The sequence below is a fragment of the Pan paniscus genome, chromosome 17 (genome assembly GCF_029289425.2).
Source record: "Pan paniscus chromosome 17, NHGRI_mPanPan1-v2.0_pri, whole genome shotgun sequence".
NCBI lineage: Eukaryota > Metazoa > Chordata > Mammalia > Primates > Hominidae > Pan > Pan paniscus.
In genome coordinates, this window is record NC_073266.2 from 33,746,169 (window position 1) to 33,762,281 (window position 16,113).

The following is a 16,113-nucleotide window of genomic DNA, read 5'->3' on the forward strand; positions in this document are numbered from 1 at the left end:
TATCCCTCACCCCCTCCCACCCTTACCCACAAGTCCCCAAGTTACATTGTATCATTCTTATGCCTTTGCATCCTCATAGCTTAACTCCCACATATCAGTGAGAACATACAATGTGGGATTTTCCATTCCTGAATTACTTCACTTAGAATAATAGTTTCCAATCTCATTCAGGTTGCTGTGAATGCCATTAATTCATTCCTTTTTGTGGCAGAGTAGTATTCCATCATATATATATATATATATACACACACATACACACACATATATACATATATACACACACACATATATATATGTTTCTTTATCCATTTGTTGATTGATAGGCATTTGAGTTGGTTCCACGATTTTGCAATTGCGAATTATGCTGCTATAAACATGCATGTGCAAGTAACTTTTTTTATGTAATGACTTCTTTTCCTCTGGATAGACACCCAGTAGTAGGATTGCTGGATCAAATGGTAGTTATACTTTTAGTTCTTTAAGGAATCTCTACACTGTTTTCCATAGTGTTTGTACTAGTTTACATTCCTACTAGCAGTGTAGAAGTGTTCCCTGATCACCACATCCATGCCAACGTCTACTGTTTTGTGATTTTTTAAATTATGGCCATTCTTGCAGGAATAAGGTGGTATCGCATTATGGTTTTGATTTGCATTTCCCTGGATCATTAGTGATGTTGAGCATTTTTTCATATGTTTATTGGCCATTTGCATATGTTCTTTTGAGAAATGTCTATTCATATTCTTAGCCCACTTTTTTTATATTATACTTTAAATTCTAGGGTACATGTGCACAACGTGCAGGTTTGTTACACATGTATACATGTGCCATGTTGGTGTGCTACACCCATTAACTTGTCATTTACATTAGGTATTTCCCCTAATGTTATCCCTCCCCTCTCCCCCAACCCCACCACATGTCCCGGTGTGTGATGTTCCCCACCCTGTGTCCAAATGTTCTCATTGTTCAGTTCCCACCTATGAGTGAGAACATGTGATGTTTGGGTTTTTGTCCTTGCAATAGTTTGCTGAGAATGATGGTTTCCAGCTTATCCATGTCCCTACAAAGGACATGAACTCATCCTATTTTATGGCTGCATAGTATTCCATAGTGTGTATGTGCCACATTTTCTTAAACTAGTCTGTCATGGATGGACATTTGGGTTGGTTCCAAGTCTTTGCTATTGTGAATAGTGTCACAATAAACATAGGTGTGCATGTGTGTTTATAGCAGCATGATTTATAATCCTTTGGGTATATACCCAGTAATGGGATGGCTGGGTCAAATGATATTTCTAGTTCTAGATCCTTGAGGAATCGCCACACTGTCTTCCACAATGGTTGAACTAGTTTACAGTCCCACCAACAGTGTAAAAGCATTCCTATTTCTCCACATCCTCTCCAGCAGCTGTTGTTTCCTGACTTTTTGATGATCATGATTCTGACTGGTGTGAGATGGTATCTCATGGTGGTTTTGATTTGCAATTCTCTGATGGCCAGTGATGATGAGCTTTTTTTCATGTGTCTCTTGGCTGCATAAATGTCTTCTTTTGAGAAGTGTCTGTTCATATCCTTTGCCCACTTTTTGATGGGGTTGTTTGTTTTTTTCTTGTAAGTTTGTTTGAGTTCTTTGTAGATTCTGGATATTAGCCCTTTGTCAGATGAGTAGAGTGCAAACATCTTCTCCCATTCTATAGGTTGCCTGTTCACTCTGATGGTAGTTTCTTTTGCTGTGCAGAAGCTCTTTAGTTTAATGAGATTTGTCAATTTTGGCTTTTGTTGCCATTGCTTTTGGTGTTTTAGACATGAAGTCCTTGCCCTTGCCTATGTCCTGAATGGTAATGCCTAGGTTTTCTTCTAGGGTTTTTACAGTTTTAGGTCTAACATTTAAGTCTTTAATCCATTTTGAATTACTTTTTGTGTAAGGTGTAAGGAAGGGATCCAGTTTCAGTTTTCTACATATGGCTAGCCAATTTTCCCAGCACCGTTTATTAAATAGGGAATCCTTTCCCCATTTCTTGTTTTTCTCAGGTTTGTCAAAGATCAGATGGTTGTAGATGTGTGGTATTATTTCTCAGGGCTCTATTCCCATTGGTCTATATCTCTGTTTTGGTACCAGTACCATGCTGTTTTGGTTACTGTAGGCTTGTAGTATAGTTTGAAGTCAGGTAGCGTGATGCCTCCAGCTTTGTTCTTTTGGCTTAGGATTGTCTTGGCAATGCAGGCTCTTTTGGTTCCATATGAACTTTAAAGTAGTTTTTTCCAGTTCTGTGAAGAAAGTCATTGGTAGCTTGATGGGGATGGCATTGAATCTATAAATTACCTTGGGCAGTATGGCCATTTTCACAATATTGATTCTTCCTATCCATGAGCATGGAATGTTCTTCCATTTGTTTGTGTTCTCCTTTATTTTGTTGAGCAGTGGTTTGTAGTTCTCCTTGAAAAGGTCCTTCACATCCCTCGTAAGTTGGATTCCTAGGTATTTTATTCACTGTGAAGCAATTGTGAATGGGAGTTCAGTCATGATTTGGCTCTCTGTTTGTCTGTTATTGGTGTATAGGAATACTTGTGATTTTTGCACATTGATTTTGTATCCTGAGACTTTGCTGAAGTTGCTTATCAGCTTAAGGAGATTTTGGGCTGAGATGATGGGGTTTTCTAAATATACAATCATGTTATCTGCAAACAGGGACAATTTGACTTCCTCTTTTCCTAATTGAATATGCTTTATTTCTTTCTCCAGCCTGATTGCCCTGGCCAGAACTTCCAACACTATGTTGAATAGCAGTGGTGAGAGAGGGCACCCCTGTCTAGTGCCAGTTTTCAAAGGGAATGCTTCCAGGTTTGCCCATTCAGCATGATATTGGCTGTGGGTTTGTCATAAATAGCTCTTACTATTTTGAGATACATCCCATCAATACCTAATTTATTGAGAGTTTTTAGCATGAAGGGCTGTTGAATTTTGTTGAAGGCCTTTTCTGCATCTATTGAGATAATCATGTGCTTTTGTCTTTGGTTCTGTTTATATGATGGATTACGTTTATTGATTTGCATGTATTGAACCAACCTTGCATCCTGGGGATGAAGCCCACTTGATCATGGTGGATAAGCTCTTTGATGTGCTGTTGGATTTGGTTTGCCAGCATTTTATTGAGGATTTTTGCATCAATGTTCATCAGGGATATTGGTCTAAAATTCTCTTTTTTTGTTGTGTCTCTGCCAGGCTTTGGTATCAGGATCAGGATGATGCTGGCCTCATAAAATGAGTTAGGGAGGATTCTCTCTTTTTCTATTGATTGGAATAATTTCAGAAGGAATGGTACCAGCTCCTCCTGGTACCTCTGGTAGAATTCAGGTGTGAATCCATCTGGTCCTGGACTTTTTTTGGTTGGTAGGCTATTAATTATTGCCTCAATTTCAGAACCTGTTATTGGTCTATTCAGGGATTCAAATTCTTCCTGGTTTAGTCTTGGGAGGGTGTATGTGTCCAGGAATTTAATTTTTCTAACTCTGCTTCCACAAGAGTCTCCCTGTCACTTACTGAATACCCATTGTGGTTTTTTTCCTCAATCACTTGGGAGGAACCATCTATAGTCCTGTCCTGAAGGGAGTTCCTCCTAGGTCTGGTCGGACCTTTGTATGGTAATTAAGATTTAAATCTCCTGTTAGGAAATCTGGGTTAAGGGAATTATCAGTGATTGTTGTTAAATTACCTTTTTCTAACAGAATTGCCCCATACTTTAAGATTTTTGAGTTAGTAAGCTACCTTTTTGCTTTTTTGAGTTAGAATAATTCTGAACTGGTGTGGTGTGCTCACAATGAGGTTTCCTCTAAAAGTTACTTTTCTGTTTTCTTCTGTTGGCAAAGCAGTTGCTGCTACAGATTGAATGCATCCGCAGGTTACTGGGTTAAGGATTTTTGATAGGAAAACTATGGATTGTCAATTGTCTCAGTGTTTTCAGGCTATGCCCTTGTTTACACTGACAAGAAGGTAGTATTGGAGTGTTATAGGGTCACAGAGAAGACCTTCAATTATCAATTATAGGTTTTAAATTTATCTGGCTTTTAAAGGAATAGGGCACACTGTAACACTGTGGGTTTTTTTATTTTTTAATTTTTTTACTATTTCTTTCTCTTTTTTTCTTTGACTCTCTCTCTCTCTCCCCTCCATCTCTCTCTCTCTCCCCTCCATCTCTCTCTGTCCCCTCCATCACTGTCTGTCTCTCCTCTGTGTCTCTCTCTCTCTCCTCCATCTCTCTTTCTTCCATGTCTCTCTCTCTCCTCCTCTTAGCCATTACAAACTTGGGGCCCTGGCAAGGGTGGTGGGGAATGGATCCCACATAACTGCCCATGTCGAGAGCTGTATACCTAAATCGGGAGGGACACCAGGGATAAGACTCCCTGGGTTTATAGCCTAGATGCCTAAGGACGCAGCCTAGAGCTTCCTTAGATCCCTTTGGAGATACAACTTGCTAGAGAAAATGAAAGTCTGAACCATTAATACCTAGGAGGCAGGGATCAGAGGAAGTAGATTCAGAGGTAAGGAGAATTTGGGGGCTACACTTTCAAGAAAGTCGTGATCAGGACCCAGGAGGTATGGGTCAGAAGGAAAGGTAGCAGTGCACACATGGGCGACTGTTAGTAGAGACTTCTGGCTGCACCATGATCTCAACCAGCTAATGCCAGGAGTTCGGGATGACAGCTTTCTGCCTCTAGTCGGCCCTCAGCTTCCCCAAGAAAATTGAAAGTGGAAGCTGGCTCCAGGCAGGCCAACGTCCCAACAGAAGGGTTGGGGGTTGTTAGAAAGCCCTTCCCCAGATAGCCTCACACCTGAGTCTTAAGTCCAGCGGCCACGCTAATTGTTTTCAACTGGCCAACAGGTGCCCAGTATTTTCCTCCAATTCTAAGGAAGTATAGGACAGAATAGCAAGCAAAAGTGGTCCAATATTACTCATGGCTTTGGAGGTCCTTTCATGGTTGCCAAAATGTTACCAGGAGGTCGTTGCTCCCAGAGAACCCAAGATGGTGGCGGACAACTTCCAAGATGGTGGCAAGCCTTGTGTTCTCTGACCTGGGGTTCTTGGCCTCACGGATTCCAAGGAATGGAATCTTGGGCCATGCGGTGAGTGTTGTAGCTCTATTAGAAGCTGTGGGTCACGGAAGAGAACCGTGGAACCCAGTGACTAGTGTTCAGCTCGATTAGGGCAAACCCAGGCACTTAGCCCTGCAGGAACAATGGCAAACCTTTAGCCCAGTCGGGAGTGGCAATGGATGCCTTGCTGGATCAGGAGTACAGTGGACACCCTGCCGGATCCAGAGGGACAGAAGTCAGCAGTGGGTCTGTGATGGCAGCAAACAGCAGTGGTGGATGGTGAGTGAAAGCTCAGCTCGAGCCGTTACAAACATGGACCAGAAGAGTGCAGTTGCAAGATTTAACAGAGTGAAATAGAGTGAAAACAGAGCTCCCATACAAAGGGAGGGGACCCAAAGAGGGTAGCTGTTGCTGGCTCAAATGCCCAGGTTTACATCCCGATCATTGTCCCTTCTGCTGTGCTCTCAGGCGATAGATGATTGGCTAAAAACCTGTTTTTGCCTAATTAGCATTTTAGTGAGCTCTCTGATTGGTCGGGTGTCAGCTAAGTTGCAAGCCCCATGTTTAAAGGTGGACGTGGTCACCTTCCCAGCTAGGCTTAGGGATTTTTAGTCGGCCTAAGAAATCCAGCTAGTCCTGTCTCTCAGTACTCTTTCAGTCTTTTTGATGTTTGCATTTAGGGCTATGAACTTTCCTCTTAGTACCACCTTTGATGTATCCCAGAAGTTTTGATAGGTTGTGCCACTATTGTCTTTCAGTCTGAATAATTTTTTAATTTGCATCTTGATTTCATTTTTGACCCAGTGATCATTAAGGAGCAGGTTATTTAATTTGTATGTATTTGCATGGTTTTGAAGGTTCCTTTTGGACTTGATTTCCAGTTTTATTCTACTGTGGTTTGAGAGAGTGCTTGATATAATTTCAGTTTTCTTAAATTTATTGAGGCTCATTTTGTGGCCTACCCTGTGATTTATTTTGGAGAAAGTTTCATATGCTGTTGAAAAGAATGGGTATTCTGTGGTTGTTGGACAGGATATTCTGTATATATCTGTTAAGTCCATTGTTCCAAGGTATAGTTTAAATCCATTGTTTCTTTGTTGACTTTCTGTCTTGATGACCTGCCTAGTCCTGTCAGTGGAGTATTGAAGTTCCCCATTATTATTGTGATGCTGTCTATCTCATTTCTTAGGTCTGTTAGTAATTGTTTTATAGATTTGGCAGCCCCAGTATTAAGTGCATATATGTTTAGGATTGTAATATTTTATTGTTGGACAAGGCCTTTTATCATTATATAATGCTCCTCTTTGTCTTTTTGAACTGCTGTTTCTTTAAAGTTTGTTTCTCTGACATAAGAATAGCTACCCCTGCTCACTTTTGGTGTCCATTTGTATGAAATGCCTTTTTCCATCCCTTTACTTTAAGTTGATCTGAGTCCTTATGTGTTAGTTGAGTCTATTGAATGCATCAGATAGTTGGTTTGTGAATTCTTATCCATTCTGCATTTCTGTATCTTTTAAGTGGAGCACTTAAGCCATTTACATTCAATGTTAGTATCGAGATATGAGGTGCTATTCCATTCATTGTGCTATTTGTTGCCTGTGTACCTTGGTTTTTTGTTTTTGTTTTTTAAATTGTAGTATTATTTTATAGGTCCTGTGAAATTTAGGCTTTAAAGAGCTTCTGTTTTGATGTGTTTCCAGGATTAGTTTCAAGATTTAGAGCTCCGTTTAGCAGTTCTTGTAGTAATGGCTTGCTAGAGTCAAATTCTCTCAGCATTTGTTTGTCTGTAAAAGACTGCATCTTTCCTTCATACATGATGCTTAGTTTCGCTGGATACAAAATTCTTGGCTGATAATTGTTTTGTTTGAGGAAGCTGAAGATAGGGCCCCAATCCCTTCTAGCTTGTAGGGTTTCTGCTGAGAAATCTGCTGTTAATTGGATAGGTTTTCCTTTCTAGGTTACCTGGTGCTTTTGTCTCAGAGCTCTTAAGATTCTTTCCTTTGTCTTAACTTTAGATAACCTGATGAGAATGTGCCTAGGCAATGATCTTTTCATGATGAATTTCCCAGATGTTCTTTGTGCTTCTTGTATTTGGATGTCTAGGTCTCTAGCAAGGCTGGGGAAGTTTTCCTCGATTATTCCCCCAAATATGTTTTCCAAACTTTTAGATTTCTCTTCTTCCTGAGGAACACCAGTTATTCTTAGGTCTGTTCTTTTAACATAATCCCAGAATTCTTGGAAGCATTGTTCATATTTTCTTATTCTTCTTTCTTTGTTGGACTGAGTTAAAGACCTTGTCTTTGAGCTCTGAATTTCTTTCTTCTGCTGGTTCAATTCTGTTGCTGAGACTTTCTAGAGTGTTTTACATTTTTATAAGTGTGTCCAGTGTTTCCTGAAGTTTTGATTATTTTTTCTTTATGCTATCTATTTCCTTGAATATTTCTCTCTTCACTTCGTGTATCATTTTTTGTGCTTCCTTGCATTGGGTGTCACCTTTCTTTGGTGCCTACCTGATTAGCTTAATAACTAACCTCCTGAATGCTTTTTCAGGTAAATCAGGGATTTCTTCTTGGTTTGGATCCATTGCTGGTGAGCTAGTGTGATTTTGGGGGGTGTTAAAGAGACTTGTTTTGTCATATTATGAGGATTGGTTTTCTGGTTCCTTCTCGTTTGAGTAGCCTCTGTCAGAGGGAAGTTCTAGGGCTGAAGGCTGTTGTTCAGATTATTTTGTCTCATGGGGTGTTCCCTTGATGTAGTACTCTTCCCTTTTTCCTATGGATATGGCTTCCTGAGAGCTGAGCTGTAGAGATTGTTACCTCTCTTCTGGGTCTAGCCACCCAGGAAGTCTACCAGGCTCCAGGCTGGTACTGGGGGTTGTGTGCATAGAGTCCTGTGCTGTGAACCATCTCTGGGTCTCTCAGCCATGGATAGCAGCACCTTTTTCGGTGGAGGTGGCAGTGGGGTGAAATGGACTTTGTGTTTGTTCTTAGCTTTGGTGGTTTAATGCTCTGTTTTTGCACTGGTTGGCCTACTGCCAGGACATGGCACTTTCCAGAGAGCATCAGCTATGTTAGTATGGAGAGGAACTGGTGGTGGACAGGGCCCTAGAATTCCCGAGAGTATATGCCCTTTGTCTTCAGCTACAAGGGTGGGTAGGGAAGGACCATCAGGTGAGGGAAAGTCTAGATGTGTTTGAGCTCACTCTCCTTGGGGCAGGTCTTGCTGAGGCTGCTGTGGGGGAAGGGGGTGAGGTTCCCAGGTCAATGGAGTTGTGTACCTAGGAGGATTATGGCTGCCTCTGTTGAGTCATGTCAGTTGTCAGGGAAGTGGGGGAAAGCCGGCAGTCACAGGCCTCACTCAGCTCCCATGCAATCTAAAGGGCTGGTCTCACTCCCACCATGCCCCCGCTAACAGCACCGAGTCTGTTTCCAGGCAGTGGGCAAGCAGGGCTGAGAACTTGCCCCAGGGTACCCACCTCCCAGCTGTGAAAGAAAAGGGCTTTAGTTCTTCCCCAACCTGTGGAGTCTGCACACAGGATTTGCGCCCTCCCCTGAGTTCTGGCCAGGAGGCTTCTCGACTGGTTCAAACTGTTACAAAGTTCAGCTGGTGACTTCCTTCCCCATGTGGTGTTTTCCCCATGCCTCTGGCCACCCTCCCAAAGGATCCCTGTGATGCCAGGAAGGAATGGCTGGCTTGGGGACCCAGCAAGCTCCCAGGGCCTTTCCCGCTGCTTTCTCTACCCCTGTTTTTCACTCAGCTCTCTAAATTGATTCAGCTCCGAGTAAGTTGGAAACTTCTCCTGCACGCTAGACCTTCAGTTTCCCCAGTGGGAGGTGAGTGTTCGGGGGTGGAGGATCTCCCTTTCCCACTTCTGCAGTGTGGGCACTCACAGTATTTAGGATGTCTCCCGGGTCCTGCAGGAGCAGTCCACTTCCTTTGGAGGGTCTGTGGGTTGTCTCAGCATTCCTGATTTATTCTTGCAGTGATTCTGGAACTGAAATTTACTATGTGAGCCTCTGCACGATGCTCTGTCCATCTAAGTTGGAGCTGCAATCTAGTCCTGCCTCCTGTCTGCAATGATGATCCCTTTTCTTTCTTCATATGAACTTTTTCTGAGGGAAGCCAGGTTCCATGTGATAAGGGCACATGGAAGCAGATCCTCCCCCAATTGAGCTTTCAGATGAGATTGTACATTCAATGAGCAGCGTGACAGATCTCTCATCAGAGATCTTGAGCCAGAACCAGGCAGCTGAGCTGTTTCCAGATTCCTGACCCTCAGAAATTGCGAGATAATAAATATTTCTTGTTTTAAGCTGCTTACTTCTGGAGCAACTTTTTAACCCTTTCCTAACCTCTGCACTCATAACACCATATGCTTGCCTGTATGGGATCACTAATTACACTATTGGAATTATCTGTTAATTATTCCAATTTCCTTATCAAAGTGTGAATACCTTGTGAGCAGATTTTTAACTACATGTCAAATAGATAAATGAAAATAGCAGATGACCCTTAGTTTCAACAAACCTACATTCTGTTAAGAATATTACCACACATTACAAAAGAACAAATAACAAAAGAAATTCTCTAATAGACTTTAACTTTAGATGACACAGACCTCCCTCACTCTATAGGATTTCAGAGAAAGAAGAGATACATTAAAGCTAAAGGAGTCCCAGAAGGATTTCTGGACATGACAATAGAGCTAGGACTCTGAATTTGGGGAAGATTTAAGTAAACAAAAGAAGATGAGTCATTTTGAGTATCGGGGCTACTTCTATCAAGGGCATGGTAGGATGAGCATGTACATGGAAATATTTGAGGATTAATTAGATCCAGATAACCAGAAACAAGAAGGCTCATGTGATTAACATTCAACCAAGTTGAATAAATGAGGCTGAGGCCAGATCACAGAAACCTTGAAAGATGGGAACATTTCAGATAAGAACCCTGTGATAGTTAATTTTATGTGTCAACTAGACAGGGCCACAAGGTACCCAGATATTTGGTCAAACATTCTGGGTGTTTCTGTGAAGGTGTTTTGGATAAGGTTAATATTCAGATTGGTAGATTGAGTAAAGCACGTTACCTTCCCTATGTAGGTGGGCCTTGTTCAATCAGTTGAAGGCCTGGACACAACCAAAAAGCTGATCCTTCTCCAAGGAAGGGAAGATTCGTCCTGCCTAACTGGTTCCAGCTGGGAAATAGATTTCTCCTGTCTTTGGACTTGAGTCAAAATGCTGGCTCTCCCTGGGTTTCAAGTCTGACGCCCTTCAGATTGGAACTACACCATCAGTTCTCCCAAGTCTCAGGCCTTCAGCCTTAGACTGGAAACAAACCATCAGCATTCCTACTCTCCAGCTTGCCTACTCACCCTGCAGATCTCAGGACTTGACAGCCTTATAAAATCTAGATATTCTATTGTTTCTGTTTCTCTAGAGAATGCTGGTTAATACGTACCCTACAATTACTTTATTCTTCCTTAAGGAAGGAGAAGTAGGTAGTCTTCATTCATATGTGAATTTTTAGGGTACACTTTGACACCCCACAGAAAAAGAAAAAAAATGACCAGAGTGATAGCAAATGCTTTGTCTCATATGGAGAAAATATCCCTAAAAAAGTCTCATCTGTAATACTTCATGACATTATTAGATTTTCTAATATTTATTAAAATAATGCATTCTTATATTAATATGTTCAGCAAATATTCAATGTTGAGTTTTATTCTAAGTTTCAAAGAGGAGCTATAGAATTAGTGCTTTCAGTTATCCTTGTGACCATGCCCTCTCCTTTACAAAAACCTACATATTATTTCACTTACAGTTGAAACATTTAAAAAATCTAAATGGTGATGTGTCTCTTTTGCATCATAACAGGTGTAGGTGGCCCATTACTGCTTTAATCATAATTAGTTGTGTATTGCAGATGCACAGCCTGAGATAATTTTAGAACTTAAGGAACAACCCCATGAGTCTGCACTTGGGCTTTCTTCAGAAAAAAAAAATTATATAAATTCTTATAAAGCCCTTGATTTCCTCTCTAGCTCGTTCTTTTCAGGAGGCTCTAGCAGGTGCTGGCTTTGATTAATAGTCTCTAACCATATTCTTTTCAAACCAGCTCTCATTTATGAAGTTACATTTCATTTTAGTGCTGGTTGTTGTAGTGGTTGCATAGCAATAGTATTGGCCAAATAATTATTTTTTTCCCTACACATAAACTGAATTTCTCAGTTCTAGTTCAAAGCTCCTCTTTTGCTTCAAGAATATAAAAAACTTTCATTAATTCATTGGGTGAATGAAGTGAAAACTAGCCGGTGCCATTTTCAGAAACAGAGGCACCAAGGCCAATTGTGTAGAAAGTAAATAGGTCAAAAAAAAAAGTAAGTAAATAGGCTAAGAGATAAAATTATGCAGAAGTTTGGGGGATAATTTTGAGGGACAATAAACAACAGAACACTTTTACATGAATAGTATAGGAAAAATTATAGTTTTCTGGGCTTGATGAGGAGGTAGACATAAAAGTATCAGCGTAGCAGTGCTGAGCTGTAACTTATTATGTGCCTAGGAAACCCAATTCTTTGTCTTCAAACTTTTAAAAATAAAACTTTTAATTAATGGCTAAAGGCTTAAGTTTGTATTTCACAAATAAAATATGAGGTTTTTTTTTTTCTAGAGAACTTGAGAGAAGACACCTATAACATATGAATACTATGCTAGGCAGGGAAAGACAGAAGCATGGGTCATACTTAGATATATTTTTAGAGTCTCAGTCTAATAGATACATTTGTTTGTGCCAACTTCAACTTTCCCTCCAAGGTGGCATCCAGATGCTCTCTGTGAGCCAGGCTTTTCCTTTTTCCTTCTCCATTCTTGGCCTCTGTTCATGGTCTTTCTCCCACTGTTCTCCCCCACTGAATTCCAAGCCATTATAGGTTACAACTAAATCACTACATAAGAAAGTGTTTACTTATTGTCTTGGCATTTTTGCTATTCTAATCTCCCATAGCAACTTACAAATGACTTTATTTTACATACATTACCACATTTAATCATAGCAGCTCCTCAGTTGGACAAGTTGAATATTGCTTTTAAATGAACTCAGAGATTTTAGAGTTTAAGAATAGCTAGCAAACAACTGAGCCTTACTGGAACATCATTTTTGCCTTCAATCCATGGCTCTTTCTTATAGACCATATTGCCTAACAAAAGGGTATCATATCTACTTGATTCAAATTGTAATAGTTAGTTTTGTCAATAGTTTAAAAGTGAGTGTATATTTGTCAACATTATCTGTCTTAATTTGTAGTCTTCTATCGAAATGAGAGACCACACTTGTTAAATTCACTTTGATGGGTTATTAATAAAACCCATGAAACACACAGGCATTCAGCAAGACATAAATATGTTCAGAGTTTTAATCATGCGGGGTCTCATCACACTTTTGGCTATTCAGATAAATTTGATTGCTTTGTAGAGTTTCAATGATAGTAGTGCAATGAACTGCATGAAGTGTTTGTTATTCTGCTACTGTTTCAAGTATAATCTCTGTTTTGAAACCAATCCTGCAAGTAGCCTTCATTTTTATCCATATGGTTATGTTTTACAGAACAAGAGTTTGCAGTAAGAAGAAAATAACTTATTTTATATAAGTTTATATAAGTGATTTTCACTGCAAAGACTACATTATAAAGCATGGCACACAATAAATTGTAAGATGAGTGAAGCCTATGCCATTGATTACTTTTTTCTTTATGTTTAAAGAGTGAACATTAAGTTTTATAATTTATTGCATGTATTAAAGAAAAGGGAATACTATTTTATTTGTGGTATTTTGTCAATAAATGTATCTATGTCTATCTATATATGTAAATTTTATAGGAAATAGAAAAGTTTTGTCTTTCAAGCAATAGAATAGCATTTTCCCCTTGCATTCAAATGAAGAGAACTGGGGCTTTCTCTGCATTAATAGAATTTTGCAATGAGAATAGAGGCAGTTGGTGATGTAGTAGACATAAACTCCAGATCAAGAGAAATGATGAATGCTATCCTGCTTCTATCAATAGCAATAAATTATTCATATTTTTAGTGAAAACTTTCCTAGTGGACTTGTTAGTTAATCCAGCAATGATAATAAAAACGAATGAATGAATGGATGAATAAGCCAAACAAGAATCAAATATTAAACTTTTAAAGTCTGGTGTCTTAATGTATTCACTTAAAAATGCTATAAGATTGCTATCTAATTTACCTCCTTTGCTAGATCTTACAAGTAATGATTCAAGAAAATTGATGTATATGTAAGAAAATCTATGTCCTACTAATGGTTATGAGTCCTCATTTCTTGTATTTTTCCTCTAAGACATTTATCCTTTCTACTCAACCTGCTTGACCACCTCTAAAGAATGACAAATTTTGGGCATTGAGTAGACATCTCAACCTGCTTATTGCTCATAGCAAACTGGGGACCCAAAGGTCTTATTGCAATTTGAACACTCTCAGTCTCTTTTAATATAAACTTAGTGCTCTTTTGCCAACTCAATTTACTTTAAAACTTGGTGGATATTCAACGTATCTGATTACATTCTACGTCAAGCATCACATCCACAATTGTTTTTGAAATTTGCTTTCTTCTAATTACTACTATGTTGGTATTAGGCTTCTATGCATTATGCCCTTGAATGTTCTAGAAATCCCTTTTGTCTAGATGAGAAAACCTGCTGGCAAAAAGGGTCTTAGAATCACATTCTTGATTTTTATCTTAGTCCTCAGGCCTCATTCTACATTGAGAAAATTTTACTAACTGAGAGACTGGAGATTAAAAATGTATCTATTTTCCAACTCTCTATATTTCCTCTAAATTACACTAGTGCAGTGGCCAGTTCTCCTATTAGCTCATCTCTCTCTCTCTTTTTTTTTTCAGTTCTGTGCCATGCACAGATAAGAACAGTCAGCTGACACTTTTAATATTCTGCCTGGTTATCATCTTGGCGAATTTCAAAAGTTTACCATATACATTTTCTTCCTTCTAAGTCTACAAACAAAGACTTATTCTAAATTTTGTAGGTCACCAGGGAAGCCCACTTTGGACGGGCTAATTCATGAATTTTCAGTCAGCTATGAGACAGGTAGGTAGTCTGTTCTGATGATCTTGACAGGACCGTCTCACATATGTGGGGCTCAGCTGACCCTTGGCTTGTCTAGGATGTCTTCAGCTGAAACTGGGCTTTCCTCCACATGGGCTGTCATTCTCCAGCAGGGAGGTTTTCCGCATGACAGTGGTAAGGCTCTAAGAGAAAGAGTAGGACCACCTAAGACCTCTTGAAGCCTAAGTTCAGAACAGGCACTCTGTGACTTATGCATTCTATTGTTCAAAGGAAGTCAAGAGGCCAGCCTATTTTCAAAGCATGGGAAAATGAATTCCACTTCTTCATGGGTGCCTCTCCAAAGTCACATTGCAAAGAGCATGCATACAGGGAGGGGTAAAGAACTGCAGCAATTTTTGCAATCAATCTACCTCAGAGCCATTATTTCTCCAAATACTGCACTTGCCACATTCTTAATTTCCTATCCTTTTGAAACCCTAACTAATGCATATTATTTCCATGTCTTATAATTGTTCTATTTTCCATCTCTTTTTTAAACTTTTATTTTAGGTTCATGCGTACATGTGTAGGTTGTTATATAAGTAAATTGCATGTTGTAGGGTTTGGTGTACAAATTGTGTTGTCACCCAGGTAATAAACATAGTACCCGATAGATAGTTTTTCAATCTTCACCTTCCTCCTACCCTCCACACTCAAGTAGGCCCTGATGCCTACTTGTTGTTCCCTTCTTTGTGTTCCTATTTACCCAATGTTTAGTTCTCACTTATAAGTGAGAACATGCAGTATTGGTTTTCTGTTTCTGTGTTAGTTTGCTTTAGGATGATGGCCTCTGGCACAATTCATGTTGCTGCAAAAACATGATCTCATTCTTTTTTACGGCTGCATAGTATTCCATGGGGTACATGTATCATGTTTTCTTTATCCAGTCTGCCATTGGTGGGCATTTAGGTTGATTCCATGTCTTGCTATTGTGAATAGTGCTGTGATGAACATATGTGTGCATGTGTCTTTATGGTAGAATGATTTATATCCCTTTGGGTATATAGCCAGTAATGGGATTGCTGGGTCAAATGGTAATCCTATTTTAAATTATTCGAAAGGTTGCCAAACTGCTTTCCACAATGGCTGAATTAATTAACATTCTCACCAGCAGTTCATAAGTGTTTTTTCTCCACAACCTCGCCAGCGTCTGCTATCTTTTGACTCTTTAATAATAGTCATTCTGACCGGTGTGAGAATGGCTTTGTGGTTTTAATTTGCATTTCTGTAATGATTACTAGTGTTAAGCAGTTTTTTATATGCCTGATGACCACACGTGTGTCTTCTTTTGGAAAGTGTCTGTTAATGTCCCTTTGTCCACATTTTAATGAAGTCGTTTGTTGTTTGCTTGTAAATTTGTTTAAGTTCCTTATAGATGCTAGAGTTTATACCTTTACTGGATGCATAGTTTGCAAATATTTTCTCCCATTCTGTAGGTTGTCTGTTTATTCTGTTGATAGTTTCTTTTGCTGTGCTGAAGCTGTTTAGTTTAATTAGGTCCCATTTGTCAATTTTAGTTTTTGTTGAAATTGCTTTTTGCATCTTTGTCATGAAGTCTGCTAGGTCCTATGTCCAGAATGATATTTCCGAGGTTATCTTTCAGGGTTTTTATAGTTTTTGGTTTTAAATTGAGGTATTTAATCCATCTTGAGTCAATTTTTGGATATGATGTAAGGAAGGGGACCAGTTTCGATCTTGTGCATGTGGTGAGCCAGTTAATCCAGCACCATTTATTGAATAGGAAGTCCTCTCCCCTTTGCTTGCTTTTGTCAATTTTGTTGAAGATCAGATGGTTTTAAGTGTGTGGCATTATTTTTGGGCTCTCTATGCTGTTCCATTGATCTATATGACTGTTGTACCAGTACCTTGCTGTTTAGGTT